At 48.6% G+C, this 6,852-nt stretch overlaps 1 long non-coding RNA gene across 1 annotated transcript; it reads left to right on the forward strand.

Annotated features, from left to right (window-relative positions):
• Positions 1 to 2,336: 2,336 nt before the first annotated feature.
• Positions 2,337 to 6,478, forward strand: LOC116659746. Its single transcript, XR_004315081.1, has 3 exons — positions 2,337 to 2,512; positions 4,170 to 4,288; positions 6,266 to 6,478. It is a non-coding gene; the product is annotated as an uncharacterized LOC116659746 (long non-coding RNA).
• Positions 6,479 to 6,852: the final 374 nt, after the last annotated feature.

The following is a 6,852-nucleotide window of genomic DNA, read 5'->3' on the forward strand; positions in this document are numbered from 1 at the left end:
TTTCCTGCTCGGCAGCTCTGCGGCCGTGTGTAAGCTACTTTATTTCTCAGTCTCTGTTTACTGTTGGAAGCCAGGGACTAGTAATATTTTGCATTGTTGTCAAGATTTGGAAAAATATGTACATAAGGCGCTGCTTCATGTAAAGTGCTGAGGAGGTGCCGTTTACAGTTACAATGTGAATGCTTGCCACGTGCATACGAGAGCTACCTGAGAACCGCTGTTCTCGGTTGCGGATTGTCTATAGGAAGAGCCTATTGTATACAATTCTGTAAGGTACGGCAGATCTTTGTAAGCTGCAGAAACCGGTTTCCATGCCAAGGAAGCGTGTATGGGTTGAACAGTGTCCCCCAGGAAGGTGTGTTGAAGTCCTAACCCTCAGAACCTCAAAAAGGGCTTTTACTTAGGAACGGGGATCTTTACAGACACAATCAGGTTGAAACGCGGCGGTGAGTGTGGAATGCGAGCTGGGTACCAGGCAGTGCTCACCGCTCCACCACTTGTTAAAATGTGGAGGCACTTGTGTTGCTTGGTAAGTGATCACTGTCTCGAGCCTCAGGTGACCCCCGTTCCATCCCCCGGGCCCCACCTTCCCGACTCGTCCCGGAATCCGCCGACCAAGGGTTAAGCCTGCTCAGGTGAGTGTGCCCCCCCCACCCCCGTCTAAGGCCAGAGTCTCTAAGGTTAGATGTGGGCTCGTGCGTAGCAGGTTGTGACTACAGCCAACATGAGCCCTGTCTGTGTGCTGCTTCCGTTTTGAGGGGGCGGAGGCGTGAGGGCTTTCTGTTACTTTCTGTGACTGCTCTAACCTGACAGAAGGGATGCACGTCCCTCGGTGGCTGCAGATTTATCCCGAGTCAGGCGCCCCCCTCAGAGGTAGATGCTCATTTGGCAAAGAGACCCGTCCCACATCAGGATCTCGTTACCGTCCCCAGATCCTGCAGGTCTCACTTGCTTCTGAGCGGGCTGTCACCGAAGGCAGCGGCAGCTGTCTGTACGGGAGTGAGCCTTACCAGCCTTGCCCAAGAGCAGGCATTTCCATCAGCCTCATTTCTTCTGCCTTTTCTACTTCACTCATTTCCCAAAGCCCGGCTTTCAGACACAGCCTCCAGAGTACCGGTTCCAAGCAGGGTGCACACACTGGAAGAGTAAAAGCCAGCACTCGGGACTTAGATCAGGACGGTGAGCCTAATGAAGTTAATGCTTTTCTCTCATTTTCTCCAAACAGAAAAATCAATGAGGTTCTGTGGCGTCTTTAATGGAGATTAAGTGACTGCAAACAGGCTTTGCCTTATCTGGAGGCTGAGACTTTCTGGTGTTAGCCGCACAGAGTGACACCTGCACACGCACGTGCTCGTGCTTCGGGGGCCGCCGTCCCATTGCACAGGACTGGCCCACGGCCAGACCCCAGTTGTTACTGAGTAAGATAAGGATGGTGACGCCTGTCTCCCCGAAATTCTCTCCTTCTTATGACACCCTGTCTGCATTGCCTTTTCGCCGGCTGTTTCCGCTACGCGAACCTGGTCACGCTGTGTTCACACACGCCCCTCCCTCATGCCAGGTTTCCCCCCACTTCGTAGCCCTTGTGTTTCTGGCCCCGTCTGCCTTGATTGCCCTTCTCTTTCTTCACTGTGTTCACTTTTCTTCTCAAAGAAGAAGCTATACATCACAGACATCGTATGATAGGTGTCATAGATTTATTTCTCACATTTCAAGGCAGAATTCCAGTGTTACCCCTTATAGGAGGGCTTCCCTTTACTCCATCCCTCCCATGGACAACTTTGGGGGTACATATGGCCCCGGGAACCTCCTCCTCTTCTGTTAATCTTGGAATTGCTCCAATCTACAGGATGGGCCTCTGGCTGCTGCAGATAACGGGCCAGATTTGGGTACCTGGTCCAAGATATGTCTTTCAGGTTCTCCTTCTGAAGAAGTCACTAGTGAGAACCAAAGAGAGTCAAGCAGACTCTTCCCATCAAAATGGAGGATCAGAGATCCAGGTGCTCTTCAGAGAGACAAGAAAACACCGAGACCCAAGAAAGAGAGGGAGGGCTGAGGCTGTCAGGCCAGGCTGGTGCTCTGCCTAAGGAAACAAGGATATCAGAGTGAAGTCCTTCCCGTCCCACTCTGAGCCCAGGGCAGGAGGACACCACACTGAGCACCAAAGGGGATGCTGGCAGCCCACCCTTGAGAATTAAGGAAGTGAAATTTAGCCTCAAACTGGGTACGTGACTCTTGAAGTCACGGGTAAGAGGGTCAAGAGATTAAGAACAGGAAGAAAATGTTTAAAGAAGATTACTTTGACAGAAGTTCCCGCTCCCTTTTCTTCTCAGGAGGAAGAGCGCTTGGCCCTGCCTCCTACCTCAGGCCGACTGAGGCAGGTTTCATCAGGACCAATGAACACGTGCCCTTAAAATCGCGGAAGGGCTGGAGTCAAGGGCGTTCGCCTCTTGTCCAGCAAGTTGGAAGGACAAGAGCAGGCTGCGCACTAGTATTATCATTCAAACGAGGAAATGTAAGTAATCGACTAACAGATATTAACACTGTCCGCCTTAAGTCAGATTGTTAGAACGTGCTTGGCGGTCCAAGAATTCTGCTCCAGATACGCCTTTCCCCTGTGCAGAGGGGAGCCGCCTCGCACCGAGGCGTGCAGGTGACAGACGAGGGGGGAGAGCACAGAGGCTGAACTTGGCCTCTTCCCGTTTGCCCCTCGGGCCGTGCTGGTAGGTGACCAAGCGAGAACAGCAGATCTTTCTCCTTCCTTTTCCCACAGGCAACCGCCAGTCCGCCTCTGGTTCAGTTCTGCCTTCTTGCATGAATATCATTTACCTTTGTCATTTTCTCTGGAGTAATTATTATGATTTGTCTTCTCAGAAAAAAGCTATTCATGTCAGTCTGCAGCAAAAAAAAAATAATTAAATAGAAACTTTTCAAAAAAATGTCACAACTGATTATAGTTCTAATTGTGCTTGTTCCCAAGTTAAGTACGACACTGCATATTACTGGGTAGAAACAAACCATAAATTATTGTATTTATGGCATGCTCTGCGGCACAGAATTGCATGCCAAATCCTCGTGACAGGCATAAAAGAATTATTCAGAAATACTTCTCTGTTTGGTGCCAAATTTAGTGACAATTTATAGCTGTCTGGATTTCCACACCTGCTGCAAATTCCCTCAGGTCCTCAAGTTTTACTGATTCCCCAGGGGTGGAATTTGAAGAGTGTTTTTTTCACAGGAGGGGAAGTTGTGGCTCCTTTGCCGTATCCTTCATTACAAGAATCTAGAAATCTAGAAATTCGGCCCTTGCCAAGACTCGCCGGTGGCCGGACCAGACGCATGCCCTTGTCCCACTTTCTGCCAGGCAGCCGAGGCATCCAGGATGATGGTGGCTTTCCTCCATCTACTGCGGGGAGGGAGGTTTAAAGGGAAACAGCTGATGTGCGAGGAGAAACTGGGGATCCCGTCTGTACCTGGGTTGACTTGTAACCCACGTTCTAATAGTGAAAGATTTAGTTAGAAAAATAATAAATTCATAAGCTTGTTTTCTAGCTCTGTGAGTCTGTTTTTGCTTTATACTATATTCAGTACCTTGTAATAGCCCAGGGTATAAAAGAATATGAAAACATGTATGTATATATGTGTGTGTACAACTGAGTCACCATGCCATCCACCAGAAACTAACACAACATTGTAATGTCAGTTATTTGAATATTTGTCTTCTTATTTATAATGACTTTAATCATGATGATAATAACTCACTTTTCCTACAAATTTTAACCACTATTTTCTATAATTTACATCGACTCTGTTACCAACTTTTTTTCTAGTACATCTAATATCGTCAGTGCAATTTGGGGAGCTGGTAGCATTGATTACATTTTAAGGAGGGGAAAACCTTGGTAAGGTGAATTTTATCCAAGGGCTCTTGGAAAATGAGTAAAAGCTAACACTGAGTGCCCACAGTACGTCAGGCCTGCTCTAAGCCTCCGTGGTTCAGGGATCCCTTCTTCAACCTCTAAGACAGTGGCCATCATTCCCCTATTTTATGAACGGGTGTCTTGGGGCATGGGAAAGGAACGTGATTTATCACAAATCTCACAGCTGTGAGTCCCCATCTTTGGGAGTTGCCTCTTAAAAAAACCTTATATTAATCTTTAATATTTTCGCAGGAACTAGAAGATACAACACGTGGGAAATATTTTGTCCTGCCCAGCCTTCTGGTCCACTACGTTTGATGCCTGCACTCTGATTTACCTCTGAGAGGCCCCCTCTCCGGCCTTGCAACACGGTACGTGCAGCCCTGCCAGTCAAGGTGCCCCGTCCTACCGTGATGGCCCCAGTCAGAGCGCCCTTGGCATCTGCATCCTGGTTCGGGTGACACAAAGCAGGAGGATGGTTACAGTTAATGCTTCCCGGTCACGGTGAAATGAGTAAAAATGTTCACAGCCTCTGCTGTGCCGAGCCTCGGAGCTGCCTGGACTCTGCTCCTTTATTATTACTACTACTATTACTATTTAACCAGCATCTCCATAGTCCTTACAGCATGTCAGGCAGTATTTGAAATTCCATATGTGTGCTAACTCCTTTAATCCTTACTTCATGTATTCCTTTTTGAGACCAGCTTTCAATGTTTGAACTAACACTTTTCTTCCTGGTAATCCCCACATAAATGTTTTTTTCCCCCTTACATTTGCCTGAGTGGGTCTTTATTGTTAGCACCTAAAGAATACTGCTTCAAAGCAAAATAAACAACCTTGGCACAGAGAAATTGGTTCATAAAGTCCCACCATTTAATCACGAAACGTAACCACAAAGAATAGAAAGTAAGCGAGATGCCGAAGCAGGAGGACCACAGGCTGGCAGGGCCGGCCGAGGATGCGCCGCGCCGACCACCTCAGCACACTCACACCCTACCCGGCGCCGGCAGGGGGCGTGAGCGCACCGTGGCACGGCCTAGTCCGCCGGCGCAGCGGGCCGGCGCTGGGGGCGAGGAGCGCAGAAGAGAATTAGTTACAGTCCGTGCTTCGTCAGCTGTGTTAGGCTTGAGCCAGTTTGGTTAATTCTGCCCAAATGGGGCTGGGGGATGGAACTCGGCTTAAAGATATAAATGAATGAAATGGAACTTCCGTCCGAAGGTGCACATCACAGTGAAGAGAGGGTTGACCCAGGCCTGGGTCCTGATTCCGGCTCTGGGACTCACTTGTGAGCTGAGTTTAGGTGACTCGCTTCATCCTGCACTTCAGTCCCTTCATCTGCATAATGAAAGGCTCTGCTATGATCATCTCTGAAGTCTCAGCTTCTGACCTCTAATACTAGGATTTTACGAGTTTTATTTCAAGAAGTAGCAGGTGCTTTAGAGGTAGCAGGTGCTTTAGAGAAGCAGGAACCAAAGTGGTTTACTCCGGATGGGGCAACTTACACAGCGTCTTGTATTTCACAGATCCTCCTACATAAACCTCACTATTACATCCATAGCAGTCTTGTGGGTGCTACTTCTCCTTTAAAGGGACATGGGGTGGATTTAGGAAGAGCCCACACGTGCTGAGAGTGTGCCGACCAGCCAACACAGGGTCTGAGCCAGCTGCATTAGGCTCCCACCGTGGCGCGCTCAGCTGAGTCTGCTTTGACCAATAATATGCAGAGGAAGGGACCCTGCACAAGCTGCAGGCATCACCCCTAATTGGACTGGCAGTGCCAACATCCCGCCCCTCGGACAACTTGTTCTCAGGAAGTTCCAGCTCAGAACCTGGCCTCCATGGTGGTCACTGCCCTTATCTGGCCCTGGATCTTCTGCTTTCTTTCCTAGGGGATGCTCACCCCTGGGACATGACCTCTCCAAAACCCATCATCACAGTTTGAGAAGCCCAAGCCATGTCGAGAGGCCACGGGGAGACTGTCCGATGGCTCCATCCAGCTCCACAGTAACCAGCATCAATTGCCAGTCATATGGCTGCACCACCTTGGACAGCAGCCTGTTGGCGCCTTCAGGAGACTCATTGCACAGCCATTATCTACTGCGACCACACGACAGAGTCCAGGGATTCTGACCCAATCACCAGATAAGCCCCGTCAACTCAGGAAACTTAGAAAAAAATAGTAACTTGTTGTTTAAGCCAGTCAGTCTGGGGGGCAGTTTGACACACAGCAATAGTTCACTGAACAGTCTCCCCGACTCCATCACAGCGATGGCTGATGAACTAACAGTGCAAAACACCCACTTGATACAAGCAGGCTATTCATACCTGTTTTTTTCTTTCCTTTTCAGATCAGATAAAGTTGAAATAAAACTGAGGATGACATTGGAAGAACCTGAAGTTACTCACATCTCTCTCTCTTAGCATCTAGCAGCTGCTTGTGGCCAAGTGAAAGTGCCCCCATTTTAGAGATAAAACCCCAAATTAGGATATAGTTCTCCAGCTTCCCTTCAGCATGTAATGCCGCGGGATTCTGTGATTCAGCTGTGGGATCCCCATCACCTGTGACGGGGTCCCTAATGAGGTTTTCCAAGCACAGTCCTCAGAGCGACTCTCAGGACACTCGGCAATGTCACAGCCAAGGGCAAAAGAAACACTGAAACAAAAAGGAATGTACTTTGTAACACAAAGGCAACCTTCGCTTCTATGATCCATTGAAATAAAATCAGATGTTTGGATTGAATTTTCACTTTCTTGCTAGAAGCAGGGCTTATTTATAGAACATAAAGTTCTGTCTAACTCTGTGTGGTAGTTCAACATGAATTTCATTCAAATGGGACCGTCTGTCTCCTCTTGGAAAGTTCCGAATGCCCATCAGTGTGGCCGCAGCACGTCTTCGAGATCACAGCTCTCAATACGTAGTCAGTTTACCCTGCAT

Source organism: Camelus ferus, chromosome 25, assembly GCF_009834535.1.
Source record: "Camelus ferus isolate YT-003-E chromosome 25, BCGSAC_Cfer_1.0, whole genome shotgun sequence".
Lineage (NCBI taxonomy): Eukaryota > Metazoa > Chordata > Mammalia > Artiodactyla > Camelidae > Camelus > Camelus ferus.